Raw genomic sequence first — 12,766 nt, 5'->3', positions numbered from 1 at the left:
TACACAAGAAAACCTGCATTAGTGCAAAATGCCACCAGGCCGCGATCCACGTGCTGCTGAAGTAGATTCTGCTTTTTACTCTGTACGGGGGGCAGGGGGGTCCTTAAGGTATGGCTACGGATGCAGACGAGTGCTAATCGCTGCGTTCGGAATGTTCTCCAGACAGTCATGTAAAAAATCATTATAAATGATTATCTAGCGACTGTGGTAATCCTTTGGATGTCTGTCGCTGCAGCTACAGCCTTATTGGATTTGTCCCTCTGGCTCAATTTAAGCCACTATTAGAAATAATGAGCCTTTAGTCGCTAATAAATTGTGTGGCTTTACCCCTGACTCAAGCTTTAAGAGAGAAAGCGATTTCTGCTCTTGTGGTGGTCCATATCTTTATTTATTTATCTCTTTCCCTCTCTCTTTCCCTCTTTCTTTCTTTCTTTCTTTCTTTCTTTCTTATAAATCAAACTAAATTATGTTTATTTGAAAATATAAAAATGCAGAAAATAATGTGAGAGTTTGGTTCAAGGGTGAGGTGATGGTAAAGGAATTTCGATCATTTTTAGTCAAAATCAATGTGTGTGCATGCGTGCGACCGTGTACAAATATATTTCAAGGGCAATAAGCGACCAAATCTTGAGCAAAACTGGGGTTATATTGTCACTGTCCTTGGAAATGGAAAGAGAAAAGTCCTTTTTATATAATTAAATACTGTGTTGTTAGTTTACAAAGTACTTTTCAATATGTTAATTTGTTTAGATATTTGCAAAACTAAGCGATAAACATAAAGGGCGATAATAATACTGATTTATGGTAAAAAACAATAATAATAAAAATATGGAGATACAAAGTTTCAGAAGGACATGGAAAAACAATATGAATGTAAAGTAAGGTTATTTAAGGAATTTTAAAATGCAAAAGGTTTTCTTTTAGGATTAGGGATGGGTTATGGTAATATTTATATCTAGCTTTGCATTAAAACAATAGAAGTCTGTGGAATGTCCTCAAATAGATAGATAAGTACATGTACAAAGCTGGCGGAAGGCGCTCATCTGAAGTTGAAGAATGATGCTACTGGGGGGATTTGATTTAGAGTGCAGCGATAAGTAAATGTGAAGTATTATCATATCACTCTATATACATGCGGACATCTGGTGTTAGCCGGGTTAATTTAGCATAAAAAACATTGGAGGCTACATGAGAGAGATGCCGTTCATCAATCATGCTGTAAGTGCGTGTGTCTGTTTGTAAAAGGTGACTTAATAATATCTTATTACATCTAAGAATAGGTTTGGGTAGGGTAAATACAAGGGTGAATGCTTATTCACTGGGGAGGAACCGTTGTGGGGATGTCACCAATCAAAAACTGTGGATGTGCCACCAAACCAATGAACCAATCCAAATTACACAGCCATTTTCCAATTTTGATCTTTCAGTTTGTAGCTCTGATGGTAAATGTGTGTAGACCCAGGCTGAGCATCTTAAGCATTAGGACTTTGCTTGATTTGGACTTGCAGGCTCGTGACCTTCATTCGCATGTGTCTGAGAAGTCCACTAAATTTGAAGGGTGTCCCATTTGTCATTTTTTATATTAAAGAGGCGCTCACGAAAGCATCCCGATGCGCCCTCTGGGTGTGGTCAGAACAGTTGGCTGCACAGTTCATGCAATCTACGGTATCTTGATCAGAATAAAAGATTGTGAAAAAGACTTATGTTTGAATACAATTAGAATATAATTTTGTATTGCTCTGTGGTCAAATTAATCAGTTTTTATATTTTGTCCTGACCCATCCAAGACTGCAATACCGGTCTAACCAATAGCAAAATTTAAGGCAAGACAATGAATTTGTTTGAAAAATGAAAGATTTATGGAGTGTTCAGAAAACATATTTGAAATGACGATTCTTGGTTTTCCATTTGGTGGCGCAGAGCACCTCTATGTCACTGTCTTTCAGAGCTGTGTGTGTCTCTAGGTTAGAGGTGAGAGGTCGTCAGTGATACACTCACCAACATTCTCTGATTTATTTATAACAGACGTCCAGGAAACCTCTGATCCCTGACCATCACTCTCATCACCTGCTGTCCTCCTGGGCCCTCAGCTTACATGACCTTCACAACCCTGCTGCCCTTCAGTAATTTTCTATAGAAAAAGAAGAATCGATAATGCGGATGTAGCGTACGGTAGTGATGGAGAGGCAACATAAAAGAATTATGAATGCTTTTAAAATGGGTTTGTTCTCCTGTACTTATGGATCTAAATACATAGATTTAATTCAGGATCAATCTGGGGCTGAACCATATTGCTGCTGTTTTATCATTTTCAGAGTTTCCACTGCAAATATTTCTTACATTCTTACCTCTATTTAATTGCTGTTTACAATGAATTTAAGCGGTCACAGAAAGGTTCAACATGCATTTTAAAGCAAACTAACAAAGTTTTAAAAACATGACATGACCCCTTGAAGTAGTTTATTCATTCATAAGTATGTACTTTGTTTACTTTCCTACAGCGTAAGCCATGAAAGGTTGATTTTGCTTTGATCTGTGTGACCAGCTATGTGACTTAAGTGACCTGACCCAGGAAGTGATAATGAGGTCACAGGGTCAAGGCTGAGCTTTGGATCAACAACAGCAAAGGTTCTTCTGATGGACTGTAACCTTGAAAGTGCCTAAAATAACACTGGTATGTACATAATTTATTTTCTTTTTAAAAGGTTCATACTGTACATTTTTTACATGTCTTTTCACCTTACGTAATGTTTGTAAGGCTGTCAATTGTTTGAAATATTAAAGTGCCATTTATCCGCCATTTATATAAACTTTTCAAAGGTAGTTTGTTAGCACATTCTGTTGAATGAAAATGGAAAGAACGAAAACTGACACTTTGGGTGTCCATCACTGTACCATGGTTCTACCTGTGTTTGTGCTACCTGGCATTTCTCCAGCAAAGTAGAAAAACTGGTCACAGCCAACAAGGTTTGACAGACTTTCCTACATATAACTCTATATGATTAGATCTTCTGGTGTTTAGGTATAACCGTATCTGTCCTGCTTGCTGTGTCTCAGCAGGCAATGTTTCTAAACACTCAACATGCATCATTGACATGCAAATGTGCTGTGTTGATTCGCTAGTTTGATGTCAGACGTTTAGAATGGCTCAATTACAGTATGCACCTCAGCTTTTTTTTTTTTTTAATTTGAATCCTCATATTGATTCTCTAAAGTCTCTATTTCTTCTTATTACACCATATACTGCATGTGTCTATGGAGAAAAAGTTCTTCAGCATATCACATACGTCTGGACAGATTTTGCTCATCCTGGTTCATCTGCCTCACCAGTGTATGTGTGTTTGTATGTGCCCATTTGTACATGAGCGTCTGGTTCCCGACATTTGGTTGAGCATGGGCGCCCCAGCCATCTGACGCTAGTGACATAACAGGAGGTTCTTGCAGACAATGCATTGAATATAAGACAGACAGATTACACAATCCATTGCAAGAAATCTATGAGAAGTATGAGTTAGAACCAAGAAGACAAGACCAAAGTGCAGAGGGGAAATTCATGCACAATAAAATCGGCAGTGTTAAAAAGGGTCAAATTAACTCCCACAGTGTTAATCTGACCTTTTTTAACACTGGCAATTTTACTGTAGTCCAGAGTATTTCTGAGTATTTAGCAGACAGAAAAAGTTTCAGAATATATTGAAAATAGACAGTTGGCATGGGCATGCATATTCAAAAGTCACATTTTGAATATTGGGACTTGTGTGGTGTTCAGGCTTACTAATGAATATTAAGCGATGTATTGTTCAATCTCAACATTTATAAGATATTTTTTCACCCATACTAGAACTCTTTCTTTCTTTAGGATGTTTTCACAAAAACAAATTGCATTTTATAAAATTGATTTAACACAGATAAACACGCCTGTGATTGGGACAAAATAAACATATGTGTATTTTTTACATAAATTGCACATTGTTCAAAAATAAATAAATGAGAGACAATGAAAAAAGTTAAAATAAAAATCATATAGGTCCAAACTGTGAAAATGAGCTAAATAACACCATTACTTACTGCTTTACTTTGGATAATTAAAAGTAAATATTGTGCAAATATTCCCTAAGGATAGCTCTCTAGATTACTTCTGTGTGTTAAATAAGCAGACATAAATTAAACTGCTCTTAAATTTCACCACTGCAAAATGAAATGAAATATATCTCTGCATATAATCTTTGTCAATATAAGAGGCAGCTTAAGGGGTCTCGAGACAGAGAAAGAAGATCTCAAAAGATCTTAAAAATGTGATGCTCTTGGCAGGAGAAGCACATAAACCAGCAAGACATGAAGCACCCGCCAAAGATCTGATGCATATATAGATAGAGCAAAATGTAAAAAAACATTGCATCCTGTGATATTGTTTCATAAAACAAATCAGATACATGTTAAGCATAAAAATGCATTCTAAATTGCATGAATGTATATTCTCACCCACGTCAGAATGGTTGTAAGAAACAGAGGAAATATGAGGAAAGAAACATACAGATTTAGAGCAGTAGTGGCTGCGAGCCTACTAGACGCCCACTTCCTTCTCCCACACACGCTCTGTTCCTGTGACGTTCCACTCAAATCCTCCACACGTCTGCGTGGGTGTCTGCTCGCCCATTCATCCGCACACCTCCGCTTCACACGCTGTTCCTCATCACCACACATCCTCACCCCCCCACCTCAGTGGTCTCTATCGGCAGAAGCGCCACACGCTCCCGGTTCTTAATTGGAAAAGGAAAGCGCACCATGTTTGGTGGTGTGAAAGCTTTATTTCTTGTTCTTCCTGAATAAAAACTTTGAAATAGAGCTTTTGTTTCATCACGCGATGTTCTAAGCCGCAATGTTTCACTTCGATTCGTGTTTTTATTTTGTGATGAAATGGCAAGCAAAGGATTCTGGGGCTTAAGGTGGGTCTTGCTTTTGCTCCTTGTGTCCTAATGTTACCTCAAGCCGATGAACCAGGCTTTGATTTCAGTGGGCCAGTTTCCAGTAGTAACAGCGCTTTCCGAAGCTCGCTCATAATCCTATAAAAACATGCATCATACTTTCCATGGAGACCGGCTTGTTTCTCTGGACAATGTCTCCTGTGGTATTATGGTCACACAATGTGAAGGATTACTGAACCATCACTCATTAATACCTGGCCTCAATGTTATGAAGTTGATGTGGAAGCAACACGCCCCTCACGCCCTGTTTTACCCGTTACTTAGACTTGGGTTCACTGTAATGACAAGAAAATTCATTAAGTTGACATGTAGACACCAGGAATTTTTATTTGAACCAGACAATCGAAATCTCTCAGGTGGAGGTTTTATAAACAGAATTTCAACATGAAAGACAAAACACCACATGTTCGAACCAGATCTGGTCCTGTAGCCGAATCTATTATCTGAGAACATATTGTTGGTTTAAGTGCACCTTTACGCAGGCATTCAAGAACACCCTTTGGTAATGTGCCCTTTGGGTAGGGTGTGATCCAACCAGGGATTGCTGACAGTTCCAGAAATCGGAGACTGTAGATCTACTGACCTTTTGGCCCCGTCTAACCGGCATCAAAAATGAACTATTATACCCGACTGAACTGAAATAAAAGTACTTTATAATTGTTTGTGTATTCATTTTTTATGTAATACAATGCGGTCAACATAAACCTGGAACAATACAATACAATTTTACATTCAATACATCTCCTTCACATAGAGTTGATCAGGTTCTTGATTGTGGCCTGTGGAAAGTTGGTCTTCTCCTCTTCAATGGCTGTGCGAAATTATTGGATATTGGCAGGAACTGGCACATGCTGTCATATACGCCAATCCAGAGCATCCCAAACATCTCAATGGGTGACATGTCCGGTGAGTATGCTGGCCATGCAAGAACTGGGATGTTTTCAGCTCCAGCAGTTGAAGAAGCTGGATGTGGAGGTCCTGGGTTGGTGTGGTTACACGTGGTCTGTGGTTGTGAGGCCGGTTGGATGTACTGCCAAATTCTCTGAAACACCTTTGGAGAAATGAACACGGGCAACAGCTCTGATGGGAATTCCTGCTGTCAACATGCCAATTGCACGCTCACTCAAAACTTGTGACATCTGTGGCATTTTACTGTGTGATAAAACTGCACATTTTAGAGTGGCCTTTTATTGTGGCCTTGATATACCACACCAGTGAGGTGGATGGATTATCTTGGCAAAGTAGAAGTGCTCACAAACACAGATTTCGACAGATTTGTGAACAATATTTAAGAGAAATAGCCCTTTTGTGTACATAGAAAAAGTCTAAGAGCTTTGAGTTCAGCTCATGAAATATGGGGGCAAAAACAAAAGTGTTGCGTTTATAATTTTGGTCAGCGTATATTTGTCTATACATAATCTAAATACACATGTATATGTGTGCATTTATATAAACATATAAATATACAGACCACAATATTACATAAACGCCAATATGTATTCTGGAATCGATTCATCGTGATTCATTGATTTGACAGCACTAGTTAAAATTGAATAAAGAATGTCACTTTCACAGTGTTTTTTGTAATTAACCTAAACATGTAATTTTGTAGTTACTGGCCAACTGGCAAGATTAATTTACTTGGCAAAGTCGTTTTACTCATCTTTTGCGTGTCTTACTTTTGGACGCTGGGCCTATCCACTTGACGCACCCAGCAGAGGTTCAATATGATTTACTTTCATTTCTCATCGTTTTGGAATGTGTTTACATGAAACTCTTTAAATAGCCCATGAACCTGTGTGTGAGATGATATATGTCCTCATTTAACCTCCACACTCCAGACCCTGAAGGGAATATGCATGACTATAGATATGCATGAAGCAATGGTCATTGTGGTCTCATTAATATGAATCTAAAGTCACCTTTTGTGTGTGCCGAGAGTGTGTGCGATGGATTTGTTTGTGTGTGAGTGGGAGTGTTTGTTTGTTTGCAGCTGGACCTTGTGTGGGTGGGCATTCACTAAATTTCTCTCAGCTCACGTGCTGACAGTATGTGACTCAACACAGAGATTCAAATAACTGTGTATAGAATTTAGGTACTAAACAGAAAGACTTCTGCCCAAGGACACAAAGCCAGGCATGTTAAAGGTGTTGTTTAACCGGAAACTGCATACGTTCTTTACTTCTGTGTTTGTCTTTATAGTTTATTTTAAACAATACTTCAAAGGGATTCACTGATATGGTTGGCCTGAGCACGTGGGGCCGGTGTGAGAAAGTTTTGGGTTATTTTACTTTACTGGGTCAAATATTGATTTAAAGTACATGCTTGCTCTCATACTGTAGATGATCATTTGTTTTGATTGCGGTTGATCATAAGAGTCATCAGTCGAAATAGATTGAAAATTATGAAAAGTTATGGTGTTGTTTTCCGGCAGAAGTATTTGTGACCTAGGATCACAAAACCAATTTTAAGAAGCATGAGAACACTGGTAATAAGAAGGGTAAAAAAATCTCCTATCCTAACATACCATACATCAACAGAAAGCTTATTTATTCATCTTTCCGATTAAAACCAATTTAAGACTGGTTTTATTGTCCATGGTCACATTTTTGAATTTACTGTATGGCTGAATGTAATATGAACGTAAAATATACTACAGTAATATTATATTACTAGTTGCCCAAAACAGCTAGTGGCCCAACGGGGTCTGCAAGAAGTTTTTCACATTTAAATTTACACTGGCATGAAAAAGACTTAAGAATCAAATAACGATTCCAAAAAAAGGAAAAAATAACTTTTGGTTTATGAGACAGCTCATGAGAAAGAAACTGATGACCATTTCCACAGTCTGTTGGTTTCGATGGCTCTCTGTTCCTCTTCCCTTGTGGTGATGTATTATATATTCTATTCACGACAATTCAAAGACCAGCAAGTTATTGTTATGATTTTGGAGTGTGTATCTAACCTTCAAAGTCAATGATACATTACACCCGAGCCAACGGCCCCACCCTGTCCTAAAACCTGTCGTGTGTGTGCAAGTGTGTAAAACTAAACCATTCCCTTTCATGTCACATCTTGCTTCATTCCTACCTAAAGAGCAGTAAACCAATGACATCTTTCTTGAATCAGAATAACTCGTTTTTTTTCTCCCGTTTGTTTCGTAAAGTTATTTGCTCCTTAGCTGATGCACCGTTTGCACAACCAGTCCAATCAAAACAGAATGTCGTGGATAAACAAATTGTAGTGAAAAAAGTTGCAAATGTAGCTGCCAGCTTTTGAAGACAACAAAGGCATGCTACTGATGTGAAGACTGTTAGGCTGATAAAATCTAAGTCAAACTTCTAATAACAGATGTAATCCCAAAATGTTCTGCAACACACTGAGGGGAAAAGCTTCAAGATGGAAGATGGAAGAAGTGGGATTTTTTTCTAATTAAACCAGGACAGTTTGTTTAATCCAATACATGTGCAAACTACAGTATGTATATGATTGAGAATTTCAGAATTTCATCATAAGCTTAGCAACATTTATTGCTTAACAATTTGACTTAATTTGAATTTCTGAAGGCTAATTCACAGTGATCCAACAAACGGTAACAAACGGTAAGACACATTCTTGTTGGTTTCACGCTGATAGCGTGAATTAGCCTTAAAGTGATAGTTCACCCAAAAATGAAAATTCTGTCATCCTCCAAAGCAATGCAAGTGAATGGGTACTTACGAACTTTCTTCAAAATATCTTCTTTTGTGTTTGACGGAAGAAAGAAAGTCATACAGGTTTTGGGTGAACTGTCACTTTAAAGTCTGTAAGTTTACATCTTTGTAACCGTACGCTGCTGAAATCTGAAGATGCTTCTCTTGTCTTTCATTGGCTTCAGTTTGAAAAAAAACAGCACATTTATTTCCTTACATACGTTATAAATGTGCTATTTGTCACAGCATGCCTTCTGGAGTGGACATGCTTGACAGGTGCATGATTTCATCTTTGTGTATAGAGGTTTCTGCACTGTAGCTCGGCTTAATACAGGTTTTTTGATGTAAATGGAATACTTTAGCCATGAGCTCAACAGATGTGATCACTAATAACGGTTGATGTATGTAATTTATTTTCTCTGTAATGGCAAATAAGCGATTTAAAGCACTGTAAATGAGCTCATAGAGTGGGGTCCACAAAGCCAAGACCATTTTGAATATTTGAGACTTACAAAGTAATTTATGTTCGTTCATATCTTGGGAGAAGTTCATCTTTAGAAAGGTTTTGTGATTGACGTTTCTCTGCTATGGCATTCTATAATATCCATTGGAAAATCCTAGAAAGTCTAATGCCATCCGTGAGGCTTTTATGTGACCTTGTGTCAACTTGCATGTCCCAGTTTCACATCTATGAGGTAAGAAGGGGTAAACTAGTTGAGCATTACGGAGCATTGAACCATGTGCCACTCATATCAAATCAGCTTGTAATTTCAGCCCCATGTGTCCTTAACTTTCATTGGATTGGCAAGTGTGTTTGTGTGTGTGTGTGTGTGTGTGTAGGTGTGTGTGTGTGTGTGTAGGTGTGTGTGTGTGTGTGTGTTTATGTACGGGGGTTATCCCCGATCAGCAAAGCTCAAGTGTTTTGGTGGTGACCTGAGGGCTGATCCGTTCTATGATTTGGACTGATCAAATGTCATACCGCATTCCAATCTGTCACAATTCAATATAGAATCAAATGCACTTATTTTTCATAGACGTATGCATTTAGGGGGAAAACACACTCCTCTTTTAAGTCATTTATCATGCTATTGTTACTTACACGTGTAACCACAGTAATCACCAATGATTTGTGAGACTTTCCTTGAGAAAAACAGCTCCACATGGGTTCATGAATATTCTATTATTTGTAATTAATTCAACTGATACACATGCATACTTCACAAAGTGTAATTATCAAATGCACACTTTTCAATTCACACAGTGGGAGCACTTAATAATGGGTATTCACATACTTTTGTGTGGATGTTAGTTGGGTTTTAAAGCTCTCGTGAAACCAAAATATATGGGAATGTACCGGAAAATATAATGGAATTTATTAATAATACTAAAACATGCTTTTCTTTATACATATAAGTACCAATTCCATATTTATTCAATATATTGTAATATATTACCAATATATTTAAATTAAATTATTTTATATATTGATAGTTTACATATGGCTCAATTTACAGAAGTGGTGCAAAGTCAGGTTTGTATGAGGTTGAATGTTTTTCTCTTTTTGCTACGTCGAAATCGATGTATGCATTTTCTCAGTTTTAGTATGGTGGCCGTAAGGTGCAAAACAAATAAAAACTAATAACAAAATCAACAATCCAAAACCCTAAATACTAATGAAAAAATGCAATATCAAAAAAAATTATTAAAAAAAAAAAAGCACAACAACAATGCCGGACACAAAACAAGTCAGATACCAAAACGGCAAGTCAGAAAACACAACGACAAATCAGTCAAACCGTACACTAGCCACCACCAAAAATCCATTAAAGAATTTGCAATTAATATAGGAAACAGTTAAGTATAAGGAATGCTTTACATAGTGCATCTTATAGTTATTGACTTCTGAATTTATTTTTGTAAATATGTGTAGGTTTCTGTTTTTTAAACGTACAGTATGAATGGGGAACGTCACTTTCCACCACTTCTGTTGAATGACGCATATAGAAAATTATATATTTTTTCTGCGGCACTAGCAGCACCAAACAGAACCGTACAATTTACAATTGTTTTCACAAAGGTCTCCTCTACATCTCCCATGTCACACAGTCCTGCATTAAAGAAAAGGTTAGGTGTCGTTTCAACCTGTTCAATCCTTCACAGATTTCACTTTATTAATGCTGAGGTGTCAGTTCATGGCATAAAATAGTGTTTAATATACGAACCTGTAATGCTTGGCATGTACAGTATTAAAGCATTTTGGGTGCTGGTTGTGCCTCAGTATAACTAACATCATTTGAACTTAAATTATTACATCGATAAACAAAAATATTTTTAGCTTGAGAATAGTGGATGGCACCATTGCTCTGAATGCAAACAGTTGGTGACTGCACAAGTATACTGGAATGAATCATTTGCCATGCAGCAATGAAAAAGATTAACATGTCTCAGTACTCATTTTCCTTATGATTCACTTTCATGAATCCGTTTTTAGCTCTGTAGCTCATAGTCACATTTGACACTTCAAGCAGAAAATAAAAAAAGCAGACTATGGTTTCTGTCAATGTATCTCCTTGGTGGACCAGCATCGAATTTTACAAAGCAAATGCATAAAATCATGTTTGACTTGCGATTTTAGGGACTCATGTCTGACGCCTGAAAAAACACTTTTCCTGTATAATGTTACTGTTGATGGTTCAAGTGGATTGTTATGATGAAAGAAGACCTGCATAAAGTGTGTTGTTATTTGGTTGTGGGATACCAGCATGCTCCTATCAGACTTCTTGATTATTTAAATCAGCAAGACTGCTCAACCAGCTTTGCCAGAAATATCATTCTGCTCAACCAGCATTACTACTGGTCCACCATCTAGAACACAATTTATCAGCATAGACCAGTCCAAGCCAGTCTTAAAATGAATTGCTGGTCTTTTCAACACGTGTATGGTGGGGGAAGGTTGCTGTTTGTTTGGGTATTGCCAACAGTAGAGTTATTTGGCAAACAGTGCGCTCTTTGGCACATACACACAGTGTTCTAATAGCTATGAGAGCAATCTTCCTGTTCTGGAACAGCATGCTCACGCCGTGCTCAAATACCTTGACAGAACCTGGCAGTACCCTATAATGAGACAAAGGAAGATTGCATTGAGACTCTATTTCTGTGACTTGCTTACCAACATGATTCAAACCCAATAACCTGAAGAGCAAAACTGGAAAAAAAACACTTCAGTGAAAGAATGTGCCATTGAAGATGTAAAGAGAAGACCTCCTGGAGCTCTTTAATACTGTATCGCATGCTTTATTGGCACCATTGCATATGGCTAATGCTACACCTGATAAATATTTCAACACAACCAAGTTAGCCAGCAGTTCCACATTTCACGTGTTAGGCTATAGAATCACCGACGCGTCGACACTGAATCAGAGGGTGCGCGGCACTAATGTCAAAACCTAAATGAAAACCAGCCTTTAAAACGATTTACAGACCAATTCCATGTACTGCCCACAGAACATCGTAGCTATAAAATAGTGTAATGTTATGAAAATAAGTGACAGAAAACCGCTTTGACTGTTCAACAATGTGAATGTTTTACAGGATTTTGGCGTACAGGTTCAGAGCGCATAAACACGGAACATACTGTATTTGGCCGTATCTGAAGTTGTGGTTGGCACACGCTGAGGTCATGTGGTTAGAGGGTGAGGACACAATCAGTCGGTGAAATTGACCTGGTGTCCACTCGGCCCTGGCGAAACAGTTTAAGACATGCATAGTCTGTACAATACAAACTGACACACACTTTGTACTTAACCTGTTTAACACCAATACTTGGTTGAACAACATAACATTTTAAATTGTGGTTTTAATCTCATAATGAGTGCCAAAACAATGAGATTTTCTTTCAAAAGAAAAATTAGCCTTATCATTTTTATTTGTTTTCGTTTTAGTGACTTGTAGGAAATATATACAGTGGCTTGAAAAAGTTTTCATCCCCCTTCATTTTATCCACATTTTGTTATGTTGCTGCCTTGTCTTAAACTACTTTAAATTATTCTTGTATATTAATCTACACTCAATGCACAAAAATATCAAACA

Source organism: Triplophysa dalaica, chromosome 8, assembly GCF_015846415.1.
Source record: "Triplophysa dalaica isolate WHDGS20190420 chromosome 8, ASM1584641v1, whole genome shotgun sequence".
Classification (NCBI taxonomy): domain Eukaryota; kingdom Metazoa; phylum Chordata; class Actinopteri; order Cypriniformes; family Nemacheilidae; genus Triplophysa; species Triplophysa dalaica.
The sequence above is the reverse complement of the archived record's forward strand: the minus strand, read 5'-3'. Positions refer to the sequence as shown.